A 14983-nucleotide genomic window follows, 5' to 3' on the forward strand; every position below is an offset into this window, starting at 1 on the left:
TCTACTCTGGAAATTGGAACCCCAACCTTCGCTTTGGAGGTGGAAGCATAGGAAATTGACATTTATCAAGTCAGTCCCATAGATCAATCTAGCTCAATATGGCAATGGATCCCTGGGCTTTCAGACTAGTCTCTCTTGGAGATGGCAGGGATTGAACCTGTGAACTTCTGCATGCAAGACGGATGATGTACTATTGAGCTACAACCTTTCCCCTGCTGTGTAATAGAGATCTGAGTTTAAAAAGGGTACCCTGCTGTGCCATGTCCATTTGATGATGTGGATTTCAATCCACAAAAGCTGATGTGTGTTCTAATAAAACTTCCTGTTTTAGGGTGCAATGGGACTTTTTTGTTGTTCGGCTGCAGGCCCTGTCCTTCCTCTGGAAAAACAAAGACACAGCTTCTAGAACCACAGTACAGTGGTACCTCGGGTTACATACGCTTCAGGTTACATAGGCTTCAGGTTACAGACTCTGCTAACCCAGAAATATTACCTCAGGTTAAGAACTCTGCTTCAGGATGAGAACAGAAATCGTGTGGCGGCAGCCGGAGGCCCCATTAGCGAAAGTGGTGCTTCAGGTTAAGAACAGTTTCAGGTTAAGAACAGACCCCCAGAATGAATTAAGTTCTTAACCCGAGGTACCACTGTACTCGGAAAGGATTCATCTTCCACGTGCAATCCCATGGCCAACGTGATTTCCCCCACTTGGTAGCAATTGTTTTAATAATTGTTCTGTGGCCTCTCTACGTCCCTGTGTATTAAGAACTTCATCCAGGCAGCCAACAGAATTTCATATTTGCAGTGCTGAATAAGAGTGGAGACAACTTTATATGACCAGCTCATGTTGAAAATAATGAAAGGGATATTTCATTACTTAAAAAAAGACATCCAAACAGAGTTTGGTCTGTTATCTGATCCTGGATGGAAAAAGACATTGCTTGCATAGTCAGGAAAAAATAATCCTGTCTGGCTCCACCCTGAGCAACAGATGATCACACCCTTGCTTCTGAATGAAGCAAAGAGACAAGCGCATATAGAATTGGATGCCTTCCTGGATGCTGGGAAGAAGCGTGAAAGAGCACATTTCTTAGAATGTACCACAATACTTACACATTACAGGCAGTTCAAAGAGCACCAGTTAGGATCAGATTTGTATTTCGCCAAAGTTAAATTTGGAGGCTAGAATTAATCACCCACCTCTGCAAATAAGTTCTCGAAACTTACTAGCCCACAAAAATGTTTTACTGCTACCCACACATTCCTGTGTTAATCATTCTTGGCCCAAAAGAAAACACAGAAACAGTGGCTGTCTGCTTACCGAGCAGTGAGTCTTGCCACAGGTAACCAGGTGAAGGTCGATTTTAAAAGAGTTACAGTGCAATTTTAATCACACTTTCTCTGAAATAAGCCCTGCTATGTTCAGTGGGACTTGGTTCAAGGGAAAATGCACAAACAAACTGCCTTTTTGGTGCAACCCTAAGCACAACTACTCAGGAGTAAATTCTACTGAGCTTAATGTGGTTTATTCTTATAAGGATTTCTAGGATTGCTGCCCTACAGTACAGTCCCATACATGCATACTCAGAATTAGCTGAGATGGCAGATATGGGCAAATCTGTCAATTTTGATTTCTCTTAGTTTCTCATTTCTCATGTCTTATGTTCAGTTTTCCACATTTCCATGTCAGTTTGTGATTAAAAAAGCCTTGGGGAAAACATAGTCACATTTTTGTGTGAATTTCTCCTAACTGACACATCTCTATGCTTGCTTGCCTCAAAATACATCCTGCAAAACAATTTTACCTAAAATATTGTATTTTTTGTATTCTGTTTCCACTGATATATGGATTTTATCTACACTTTTACCCTCATATATGCATTTTTGTACACATTATTTGGCTGGAGAAATGCATTGCAAAATTCAGAGAAATGCGAATTTCAAGGGATGGCTGGGTTTCAGTTCACATATTGTTTTGGAAACTGCAAGATTTAGTGGGTTTGCCTTTAAATGCGAACCAATTTTTTAAAAAAAAAATCCCCATCCTTATCTGTCTTCTGATGCAGTGTCATGTGACTCAGAATCTGAACTATCAATAGTGAGCCAGAAAGTTCATGGTCAGCAGGTGAATTAACCACATGCTCCAACTTGTTTTAGACAAATCCCCACCCCACCCCCTACAAGAGTCCTATGAGGGAATAATACTGTCATGCAAGGATTACCAAAATAATATAAATGATACACTCTGAAAACATTCTGTGCAGCAGAGGACCAGGTGCATTATCTATCTCACCGGCCACTATATATAAAACATCTAAGGCAGGATTTATTTATGACCACCTGACTAAAGTTACTAAGCAACTGGACTCAAGATAGTGCCCAGAAAACTTCTCATCTTTGCACACAGCTAGAGTATTGTAACATATAGACAGCTCTGTTTGCTAAACTGCCGAGAACCTTAGAACTAAGGCGGTGAGGATTTTTGCTACCTTTTCTTCAAAGGGGGGTGGGGAATCTGAGGCTTTCTAGATTTTGTTGGACGCGAACACCCACCAGTGCCATCCAGCATGACCAGTGAACAGGATGATCTGTAGTTCTGCAGCATCTGGAGAGCCACAAGATCCCAAGCCTTGCTGTGGTTTTTGTGGTCAATCTAGTCCTTTGTAAAATATTGTTGGCATCTGTCTGTCTTCGGAGTGCTCCTCCAGGGGTGACATCACATCGCTGAGTTAGCAGCACTGAAATTATCTCCCTGGGGCGAGAGCCTGGGCAGTGTGTATGGAGGTCCTGGGTTGCCTTCAAAATTTGGCCTTGCTGATATGGTTCAAAGGAAAGCAGAGCACAAGTTGCCAGAAGGAGGCATACAAGGTGCCTTCCAACTGCCTTAGGGACTCCACTCTGGATTTGTGTAGGGCTTACTCCTTAGCCTTTTCTTGAAATACTTTATTGTCACTTGTACAACTTGTATCCAGTGAGATTATATGAACACCCCCCACTCAGCTCTCTTAGTCAATTCCCCTCGTTTACTGACGCACACCCACCAAACCCAAAAGTCAGTTGCCCTGTTGTTATCTTTTCATTCAGCAGTCTAACAGCCAACAGATAGAAGCTGTTCTTTACCCTGTTGGTGTGACTAATCATGCTTCTATATCTTCTGCCCAAGATTGACAAGATCAAGAAAGTGCCGGCCAGGGTGTGAATCATCCCTGAGAATTTTCTTCACTCTTCTGAGGCAACGTTCTTCCGCTATTTCGTCCAGTGGATTCACAGGACAGCCCATAATATCTTGTGCTGTATTCACCACCCTCTGTAGGCACTTCCTATCAGATGATGTCAAACCAGCGTACCACACCGTGATGCAGTATGAAAGGACACTTTCTATTGTTGAGCGGTAGACGGAGATCATCAAATGTAGATTGACATCGTCCTTTCGCAATACTCTGAGGAGATGGAGTCTCTTTTGGGCTTTCTTAACCACTTGGGTTGTATTTATTTTCCAAGTAAGGTCTTCACTGAGATAAACTCCTAGGAATTTAAAGGAAGAGACTGTCTCTACACTGCCCTCCCCGATGTACTGCGGGGCTAGTTCTCTTCTCTTCCTCCAAAAGTCCAACACCATCTCCTTTGTCTTGCTGATATTAAGGTGAAAGTTGTTTCCTAGGCACCATCTAGATATTTTTTGGACCTCCCCTCTTCTCCCAAAGATAGCCCACAGGGCAGTGGAGGTTTAGGATCAGAGTTTTTCTTCTCTTCAATGGGCTACATTCCCAGGTTGATGAGCCCCATCTGCCCTTCACTTCTCTCTACAGTACATGCAGTAACCACCTTCTTGACAATTGGTCTCATCCGTTCACTCCACCAGAGCCTGTCTTTACAGGCAGGGGAAGTTCCTACCTCACTGAGGGTCTGACACCTATCGGCTACTCTCACCTGGTTTAGCCAGCATTCCTGGGGTGTGGCTACTGTCACATGCTGACAAATTAGGTGCAGTGCAGGTGGGGGTTGACCCAAGTTGACTTGTGCCAATCTGGAACTGAAAACCTTGCCCCTCATGGCTGATAAAAACTAGCAGGGAGAGGACAGTAGGATGGCCCATAGAGGTGATTGATGTCTCCTTGTGAGAGGGGTGCTCCCTGCCTGCTTAAAGGAGGCACTGATAAGACGACTCCTCAAGCATTTCCCTGCATTGAGATAATCTAAGTTATTACTGGCCAGTCTCTAATCTCCCCTTCTTGGGCGAGGTTCTTGAGTAAGTGGTTGCACTTGCACACCAGATCCAGACTCTTTTGGATGAAACCAATGTTCTAGATCCATTTCAATCAGGGTTTAGGCCCAGTTTTGGCATGAAAACTGCTTTGGTGTATGATGACCTCTGTTGGGAGAGAGTTGGAAAATGTGTCGCTGTTGATTCCCCTTGGTCTTGTAGCAGCTTTTGGTACCATTGACCATTGTATCCTTCTGCAGTAGCTGTCTTGGGATAGGCAACATCACTTTGCTCTTGTTTCAGTCCTACCTGGATGGTCGTTTTCAGAGGGTGATGCTTGGAGAGCATCGTTCGGCCCCATGGAACCATCATTGTGGGGTTCCACAGGGTTTTAGTTCATCCACCACATTGTTAAACATCTAAATGGAACTGCTGAGTAGGGTCCTCTGGAGTTTGCACCCCATATGTTGGAGATTTCTCCTTCTTGAGAAAAGTTCATTCCTACCTCCCACCATGTGTAGTGAGTGTGGCTTCCCCAAAACAGCCTTGTGTGCCAAATGGGGAGGCATGGCGAGTGGTTTCCTATTCCTGGATTACACATGTTTGGAACCGACAGAACCCTCCCCTCCCATCTTTTTCTGTGTACAGTCATAGCTTGGATCTCAAATGACTTAGTAGCTAAACAAATTGGCTCCCAGACTCCACAAACCTGGAAGTAGATGTTTCGGTTTGCAAACGTTTTTCGGAAGCTGAACTTCCGACTTGAGTTCCGCGGCTTCTGATTGAGTGCAGGAAGCTCCTGCAGCCAGTTAGAAGTTGTGTATTCATTAATGAACGGTTCTGGGAGCCAAACGGACTCCCAGAATGGATTAAGTTTGACAACCAAGGTACCACTGTATAATATTCTCAGCTTCATTCTCACTTATTATTTTTCCAAAAGAAATTTAATACCAACTGTTGCCATTTATTTCCTTGTTGCCTTGGTAATAACTGAAGCAGGAAATTTTGGTTAAGCAATAATATCATTTTAACAGTGGACATCCCTGCAAAAAAGGATAAATGTGGTTTCCCTCCCCCCCCCATTGAAATACGAGTTAGCATGCAGCCTCTTACAGTTTTCACACAGTCCCTTCATATTATATCATAGTCTAATCCCTAGATATTTACTAGTCTTTCCCCCCATTCATTCTTAAATTTCTCCTTTATTTTTTTACCTTCACATTTATTACAAGTTTCACATCATCTTGAACAATACTATTGCCAGGCCAGTAGTGGGTTAGAAAATCTCCGTCAAAAAAGCCAAAAATATCAATTCAGAGCCCGTCTTCCTTTAACCCTCAACCACAGAGGGTTAAAAGCTTTCAAACAGGCATAAGGTATTTTAAAGAATTCCCTGACTGTTGTATGTTTCAAGGAAGCAGGAAAAAGGCTACAAAACATAATTGCTTCAGCAGCCTAATACAGAGTAGGGGGAGAGCTGTCTGCTAGCGAGAAGTCCCTCTGTGACCTGCCTTCGTCCAGTGTGTAGGGTATGTGTTTGCAATCCATATTATCCAACAGGAGGCAAAAGCATTCAGCAAGGAATAATCACCTGGCAAAATACCATACAAGGAATTGGCACTAGACAAGCTGAAGTCACTCAGAATTGAAAACCCTCTGCGGTCGCTGCCTGGAATCGGAGTGACTTAGCATGCATAACAACCATCAGGAACGTATCCACCATGTGTGACTTTCCCATATTTCACTGTGAGTACCACTCATTGCCCCATTTCAAGCATCCTACAACGATATTCAGATAAAGGAAATGTCAGCTATTTGCTAAGCCAGTCGTGCAAATCCCATTCTCCGGTTTTATTTGAACGTTTGATCCACGCAGCTGAGGCATTTCATAGAAATGTTAAGGCTGGAAATCCAGGCACGTTCGCTAGGAAGTAAGTCCCACTAAATTCCAGATTTCCTTCTGAATGAACTCGCTTAAAGGATTGGGCTGCAAAAAAAACCCCCAGCTTTTGTTTTGAGCACTAATAGGAATACAGTGTAGGCAGGGTCAGTTCGAGATATTGAGGAGAACCACAAAATGGCACTCTCCCCTCCAGACAAGAAGGGATGACTGAAGATTTATGTCAGGAACAAGAGGGGGAATGAAGATCTGTATCGAGAACAAGGGTTCAGAGAGATCAGCAGTGCCTCCTATTCATCAAGAAGCCACTGTAGAGGCAGCACTAGGGGGGAAAGGGTCACTGAAGAGGAGGCAGGTCCATTCTCCAGGGAACACACTGCAGTTGTTGCTGCCATTATGGCAGTGGCAGCAGTGGGTGACACACTCCTTGAAGGCTGGATCTCATGCCCCTGTGGATCCTGCCTCCCAAAGAAGTTGCTTCACCTTGCCTCATGGGTGTGAGTGTAGGCAGTGGCGTAGCGTGGGTTGTCAGCACCCAGGGCAAGGCGCCCCCCCCCCTCGCTGCACTGTCCCTTCCCCAGATAGTCCCTCGCTCTCTCTCCGCACCACACCGCACGCCTGGCACCCTCCCCTCCACAGTGGGCGGCGACCCGGCGGCTTGGATCGGATTCACACAGCCAGCACTGCAGTGAGAGTGAGTGAGTGAGTGAGCCAGGTAGGGGCAGAGAGCTGCGAGTCCGAGCGTGCGCCCCCCCCGATGTTGCACCTGGTGCGGCCGGCCCCCCCTGCACCCCCCACGCTACGCCACTGAGTGTAGGCCATGCATAGGCAAACTAAGGCCCGAGGGCTGGACCCAGCCCAATCGCCTTCTCAATCCGGCTCAAGGATGGGCCGGGAATCAGTGTGTTTTTGCATGAGTAGAATGTGTGCTTTTATTTAAAATGCATCTCTGGGTTATTTGTGGGGCATAGGAATTTGTTGTTTCCCCCAATATATATATATATTCCGGCCCCCCACAAGGTTGTCACTGTTTCCCAGAGTGGGAGCCCGATTTTATTTATTTATTTATAAAAATATTTATATACCACTATGTCATTTTGTGCTTTTCTTTTTTAATGTTTTTATTTATACTTTTCAAATTTATACATTTCATTAATTTTACAATCATTTTAACATTCCAAAGTTTGACTTCCTTCCCCCACTTTCTGTGGTTCCTTGAATTTATATATATATATACAGTGGTACCTCGGGTTACATACGCTTCAGGTTACATACGCTTCAGGTTACAGACTCCGCTAACCCAGAAATAGTGCTTCAGGTTAAGAACTTTGCTTCAGGATGAGAACAGAAATCGTGCTCCGGCGGCGCAGCAGCAGCAGGAGGCCCCATTAGCTAAAGTGGTGCTTCAGGTTAAGAACAGTTTCAGGTTAAGTACGGACCTCCGGAACGAATTAAGTACTTAACCCGTGGTACCACTGTATATATATCTTCTGCATATCCAAATTCATTTAATTAGCTTCCTTAAATATATACTCTTATGAAACTGCAGGTTATTACAATAACCCTGCAAATGTTTTTATCTGTTTGCAATTTATCTGTAAATATTCAATAAACCACTTTCATTCTTTCATAAAAAGTTTGTTATCTTGATTTCTTATTCTTCCGGTAAGTTTTGCCATTTCCATAAGTTTTTGTGCTTTTATCCTGTATTTTTACCCTGAGATTTTCAGATGAATGGTGGTATATAAATTTAATAAACATGAAACAATAAAAATAATAAAGCGGTTGACATCGATAAAACTATACAATAAAAACCATAATAGTGTGTTGTTGTTTTTCAAGGCATCAATTAACCTTTTAAATTTTGGCACAAAAGACACCTGCTGAATCTCCATATGCAGAGTAATACACAAGGCTGGGCTGATGACACAAAAAGCCCAATTTCTTCTTGTTGTCAAATAAGCCTCACTGACGCGGGGATCGACCTACAATGTTCCTACAGATTATCTCAGTGAGGCAATCCTCCAGATGCCTTGGACTGAAATTCTTCAGAGCTTTGCAAATTAATCAGTTGTTTTATTCATTGTTTTTTGTTGTTGTTGATTACAGTGCATTATTTTATTATTGCACTGTATGCTGCTCTTTGTACTGTCAGCGGAACACTGGGATATTGAGAAACTATTGTTGCGCATGACGAGTTGTAACTGAATATTCAGGGAACTACTAAATTTTATAGCCAGGGATAGAGAACCCACGGCAGTATCAACATGCGAGCTGACTCTTACTAGTTTAAGGCTGCCACCAATATAAGATGGACCATTTTATGACACAGATTTTTTTCATGGACTAGCAAAAAATGTAATTATATCCGCAAGCCTACTTGGCCTGTTGTGTTTCAGGTTCAGGGAGAAAATTGAAGAATATATCTCAGTAGGATTAGGTTTTGGGTATTTTACCTAACCACTGATTTCTAAGGACCAAGGCTTAAGAATGCAGTTTAGCCCTAATTTATTATTTTGAGGGTGGGACTTTTTCTGATACTCACACCTCCTGTGTTGGTTTCTTGAGATGGGTACACCTGGATTTTACAATTACTGAACTCTTACCAGCTAATGTTATTCCTGCAACAGAATGTAAAATAGAAGGCTCACGAAGCATAGGGTGGCACTAAGAAATTTGCCTTGTTTTTTTTATGTTGCCGGTATCATTTACAATAAATTCATCTTCATCTCGACCAGCTTCTTGTCTGTGTTTTGTTTGGGAAGGTTTCCGCCGGCGCTCTTGACCTCATTAGATGTCAGATCTTCATTTCAGCTTGAGGTCCTCACTAAACATTGTGTAGTCGTCATTACTGTCTTTGCAGCATAAGCAGAAGAGCCCCTGCCTAAATGTTAGTTGCTTTCGTCTGTCTACACAGATGGGTCATTGTTGTATTTTCAGGCAGTGGGGGAAGGGTTAAGGAGAAGTGAGTTGAGAATGCAGTCATCCCCCTCACCCCTTAGCCGAAGAAGCTCATTGTAGCTCTTCTACATTCTTTTGTTTGTAGGCTCTGAGAAGAGGATACAGCTTTACTGTTGGTAAGATCAACCCTGCGCCTCCTTATTAAGAAACATGTCCCACTGAACTCCATAGGACTTAGTCTCACGCCAGGGGGCATAGGATCGCAACCACTGGTGAATTTGTTTGAATGATCACGATTACCTACGGACAAATCCCACCCTCTTTCAAATACAGAGAATGACTCCTTAAAAAATAACACAGATCTAATGAAAGCAGAAGGCCCCTGACTCTCCAAAATATCCCAGCATTCATTAGAGACTGACTGGCCTCTAGAAAGAGGATCAGATTTCTACAACTCCTCTGGAAAAGGAATGAAAGCCTAATCCTAAACAGAATTAGACTTCTTTGGGGGAACTGAAAGCAATGAAGTTGCAACTCTACATGGGTCAGGGAGGGAATATGAGGAAATGGGAAGTTCTCATGAAAGAGAACTTTTATGGGGAACTATGTTGCTATTTAACTTGTTCATAAACGATCAAGAGTTCGTGGGGAACAGTGAAAGCAGCTAAATTTATGGATGACACTAAATTATCCAGAATAGTGAAAACCTAAGCAAAGGTTGAAAGGTTCCAAAGGGTTCTCTCCAAAATTAGTAAATGGGCAAGAAAACAGCAAATGAGCTTGAATACAAATATCACACAGGATTCACATAGGACAAATACTCTCATTTTCATAACAGGGACAGAGGAGGAATTTGATTTCATTCATGTTTAAAGGTGAGCCTACCTAATCCTCCATTTCTGGAAAAATAAAAATACACAAACCAAAACACAACCATCTTTCAAAATTCACACTTCTCTTAATTTTGCAATGCGACTATCCGGTCAAGTAATGTGTACAAAAAAGTGTGTATTTCCAAAAGGAACATACAAGAATACATTATATTCGAGAAAACTGCTTTGTAAAATTGTGTATATTAGGGGAAAAATAACGTGGTGAACCCCTGAAAACGTAGGCGGAGGAAGCCTACGTCCGTGGGACTCGGCGGGCACCAACAGCGATCCCCTAAAACGTTTCTGGGGCTCAGGAAGAGCTCCGGAGTGTGGAGGGGGTAACGCGGTGCTGAGAGTCAATCGCTTCTTTTTCGGAGAGACGTCGCACAGCTGTGATCGGAGGAGCGCTCAACTTCTTCTTGGGACAAATTGGATTATAAAAGAACTTTCCGTGAGTAGGAGAATTACAAATTTTAAAAGGGAAAGAAACAAATTAAGGAACTTTTGGATTTGGCAAGTTAAAAAAGCAAGCTAAATTAGAACCGAAGCGGTAAGGTTTAACCAGGAAGTCAGCCTTCCGCTCTGTATATAGCTGGAAACAAAGACTTTTGCGTGCCAAACCTTTAAAAGTGCTTTTGAAGAAACGGAATCTGGCGTTTTGATAAGGATCTTTTCCCCCCCTAAGTGGCAGGGAAAAGGGGGGGAAGGACTGGAAACTGTATTGCCTGCGTAAGAAAGAGCTGACTGTGGGGGAACCACCGCCCGGCGCGCCCGGCGCGCCCAGAACCACCGCCCGGCGCGCCCGGCTCTGATCTGTCAATCTGAAAACACAGGGTAAAGGAGGGACTGCGGAGAGAGACTCTGAGATTTTAAGCTCTGCAAACTGGATTATACTGTTAAAAGCTGAGACTGTTTAAGTCTTGTTACTGGGAGGAATTAGCTGCAAAGTTGCTGGGAAGGAGAAGGAGAAGACGGGAGCCATTGTTCCCAGGGGCTATTGCATCCCCCTGGTGGACATAAGGATTGTTACAAAGACTGATACAAAGAAACAGAAAGCAACTGGGAATTTTCCACTGTTTGGTTTTAAAATCTGACAGCTTGCTGCAGCTGGGAAAGTGACTGGGGACTTTCCACTGTTTTGACTTCAAGTCTGACAGCTAGCCTCAGCTGAGAGTGACCTTGAAATAAGTTGCTGTGGTATGGCAAGTGATAAGGGAAAAGTAGACCAGCTGCAGGAGAAGACTACAAGATCTGGGAAAACCTTTTACTCAGGAAGAAGAGCCTCTATACCTGACCCAATTGGAGGTGCATCTGTACAACCTAAACCAAAAGCTATGTCTTCAACTGAGGACCTTTTCAATACAGGATTTGCAAAAATTCAAGAATCATTAAATAAATTGACAGAGGAGGTTGTAGAAACAAACAAAAAGGTGTCAGAGACATCTTCTAAAATAGATCAAAATACAGCTTGTATTAAACAAAATACGAATTTAATTCAGCAATTATTGCAGGAATCATCAAAAACAAGGAAAATTGCAGAAGAAGCTAAAGCAGCTGCAGAGGCCACAGAAGAAAAAATACCACCGATTAACAGGCAACTTGAGGACTATAGAACAAGATTTTCCATGCTTGAATTAAAAGATAAACAAACGAATCTCAGGATCAGATCCTTGCCAGAAATTGAAAAAGAAGGTCTTAAGGAATTTCTTGCACAGGAATTTGCAGATTTCTGGAAACTGGATCTGGATAAAGAAGAAATCAAAATAGTAAGTGCTTTCCGACTGGGTAAAACAAGCAGGAGAATCAAGACAAGAGACTGTTTGGTCACCTTTGGATCTAAAGAGGAGAGAGATAAAATTTTGGGACTACATTTCCAAAGGCCTTTGAAAGTTGGTGAATCAAGAGTGGAATTGTTCAGGGACATCCCCAAACATCTCTTAGACCTCAGATCTAGCTACAGAGACTTGGTCACACAGCTGAGAAAGAACAACATCATCTTTAGGTGGGAGTTCCCTGAAGGGCTTTCGTTTAGTATAAAAGGAAGGAAAATAAAAATAAAATCAGTGGAAGATAAAGACAGATTTTTAAAGGACTACGAGGAGGACTTACAGAAGGAATTCTTTAAAGACCAAGACCCGTCCGATACACAAGAGAGAAAAAGGAGAGATATAGCTAAAGCAATCTTGGATTTGGACAAGACGACACCACCGGGACCAGAAGAGAAAGAAGACACATTGGGAGCTTCTGGAGGAATATAGCAGACCAATTTCAAGATGTCTCTGCAACTATTAAGCTGGAACTGCAACGGTCTAAACGTGGTTTCTAAGAGAAAATCAATTTTTCACATTTTAAAAAAAGAACAATTGGACTTGATTTGTTTACAGGAAACACATGTAACTAGGCTCCATAGAAAAATTCTAATTAATAAAAGACTAGGTCAAGAGTTTATTTCATCGGACAAAGTTAAAAAAAGAGGAGTGGTGGTATATGCAAAAGAGAGCCTAGCACCAAAATTAATTTTTAAAGATGAACAAGGAAGATATTTGGCAATTGAAATTCAACACCATGGACAGAAATATCTGATTGTTGGCGTATACGCACCGAACGAAGGAAAATCGGAATTTTTCAAAAAGTTACATGAGACATTGATGGACTATCTGGAGTACAATGTGATCTTGATGGGAGATATGAATGGAGTTGTTTCTACAAATATGGACAAGGCACAACGGCAGGTAGTCACCAAAGATGGGAGACTACCGAAAACCTTTTTTGAACTGACTGATAACCTGGACTTGGTGGATATCTGGAGAACCAAAAATCCTTTAGAAAGAGAAGGAACCTTCTTTTCTGAAGCCAAAAAGACATGGACAAGAATTGACCAAATCTGGATCACAAGAGGACTGGCACCAAAGACAAAAAAAGTAGAAATCTGCCCAAAGACTTACTCCGACCACAATGCTGTAAAGATGGTAATGAACTTACAACCAACTGGTTCTTTCAGATGGAGGATGAATGACTCTCTGTTTAGAGATGAGGAAATAACCAAGAAGGCCCAGAAAACTCTGAAAGACTATTTTGAGATAAATTTAAACACTACGGTGGAAAAAAGAACTGTATGGGACGCAAGTAAAGCTGTTATGAGAGGATTTTTGATACAACAGAACGCACTCAAGAAGAGATTACAACAGGAAAAAAGAGAAAAGATATTGGAAAAGATTAAGGAAGGTGAAAAAAGACTGAGATCAAATCCAAAATCACAACAAATCTTGAGAGAGATAAAGTTATATCAAGTACAATACATGCAAATGATAAATCAAGAGATTGAATGGAAGGTCAGACAAATGAGACAAAGAACTTTCGAATCAGCAAACAAATGTGGAAAGTTATTGGCATGGCAAATAAAGAAGAGACAGAAAATGAATACAATAACAAATTTAGAAGAGGAAGGAAGAATTATTCAGAACCCAGTGGAAATTAGGAGTGCCTTTCAAAGATACTTTAAACAGCTTTATTCACAACAACCACAGAAGGAAGCAGATATGGAGGAATTCTTGAAAGAAAATGGGCTACCGGAAATATCTCAAGAAAGTAAATTTAAATTGAGCTGCAGGATAACAGAACAAGAGGTAGAGAGCGCCATCCAAAATATGAAACTTGGCAAGTCCCCAGGACCTGATGGGTTGACGGCAAGATATTATAAATCAATGAAAGACTGGCTAATTCAACCCTTGAAGGATATATGTAATGACATATTACAGGGGAAAAGGACACCAGAAACGTGGAAAGAAGCTTTTGTGACTCTCATACCAAAGACAGAATCGGAAAAACACCAACTTAAGAACTATCGGCCTATATCATTACTTAATGTGGATTATAAAATTTTTGCTGACATTTTGGCTAGAAGATTAAAGAGGGTTTTAGCGGAGGAGATTCACAAGGACCAAGCAGGCTTTCTCCCAGGAAGGCACCTATCTGATAATGTAAGGAATATAATTGACATTTTGGAACTTTTACAGGAAAGAATAAACACAAAAGCAGCTTTAGTATTTGTGGACGCGGAGAAAGCCTTTGATAACATTTCTTGGGGTTTTATGAAAAAGAATCTCCATAGTATGGGGGTAGGCCAAGAGTTCGAAAATGGTATAGGTGCAATCTATTCTGAACAAAAAGCAAAATTAATTGTTAACAATGTTTTGACTGAAGAGTTCAGAATAGAAAAAGGAACACGACAAGGTTGTCCTATTTCCCCTCTGCTTTTTATATCGGTCCTGGAGGTGTTGCTGAATATGATTAGAAAGGACCAGATGGTAAGAGGGATACAGGTCGGAGTTAAACAATTTAAATTAAGAGCATTTGCAGATGACTTGGTTTTGACACTGCAGGAGCCAGAGTCCAGTGTGAAGAGGGTTTTAGAACTGATTCAAGAGTTTGGTCGATTAGCAGGTTTTAAACTCAACAAAACAAAAACTAAGGTTTTGACAAAGAATCTAACAGAAAAAGAGAAAGAAAGGTTTCAGAATGAGACAGGTTTGACAGTGGTGAAAAAAGTGAAATATCTGGGAATTATTATGACCTCAAAAAATGGGAACTTATATAAGGATAACTACGAAAAATGTTGGATGGAGATAAAAAAAAGATCTAGATATATGGTCTAATCTAAAACTCTCACTGTTAGGTCGTATTGCTGTGATAAAGATGAATGTATTGCCAAAAATGTTATTTTTGTTCCAGACACTGCAGATTATTGATAAAATGGACTGTTTCAAGAAGTGGCAGAAAGATATATCCAGATTTGTCTGGCAGGGCAAAAAGCCAAGAATAAAATTTAAAATATTAACAGATGCAAAGGAAAGAGGAGGCTTTGCCCTGCCAGACTTGAAACTTTACTATGAAGCAGCAGCTTTTTGCTGGCTGAAAGAATGGCTACTTCTTGAAAATACAGATATACTGGACTTAGAAGGATTCAATAATGCGTTTGGGTGGCATGCTTACTTATGGTATGACAAGGTTAAAGTTCACAGAATGTTTAAGATTCACATTGTCAGGAAAGCATTGTTTAATGTATGGATTAGATATAAGGATTTCTTTGAAAACAAGACTCCAAGGTGG

Source organism: Podarcis tiliguerta (genome assembly GCF_965153285.1).
Source record: "Podarcis tiliguerta genome assembly, chromosome: 6".
NCBI classification, from domain to species: Eukaryota; Metazoa; Chordata; class Lepidosauria; order Squamata; family Lacertidae; genus Podarcis; species Podarcis tiliguerta.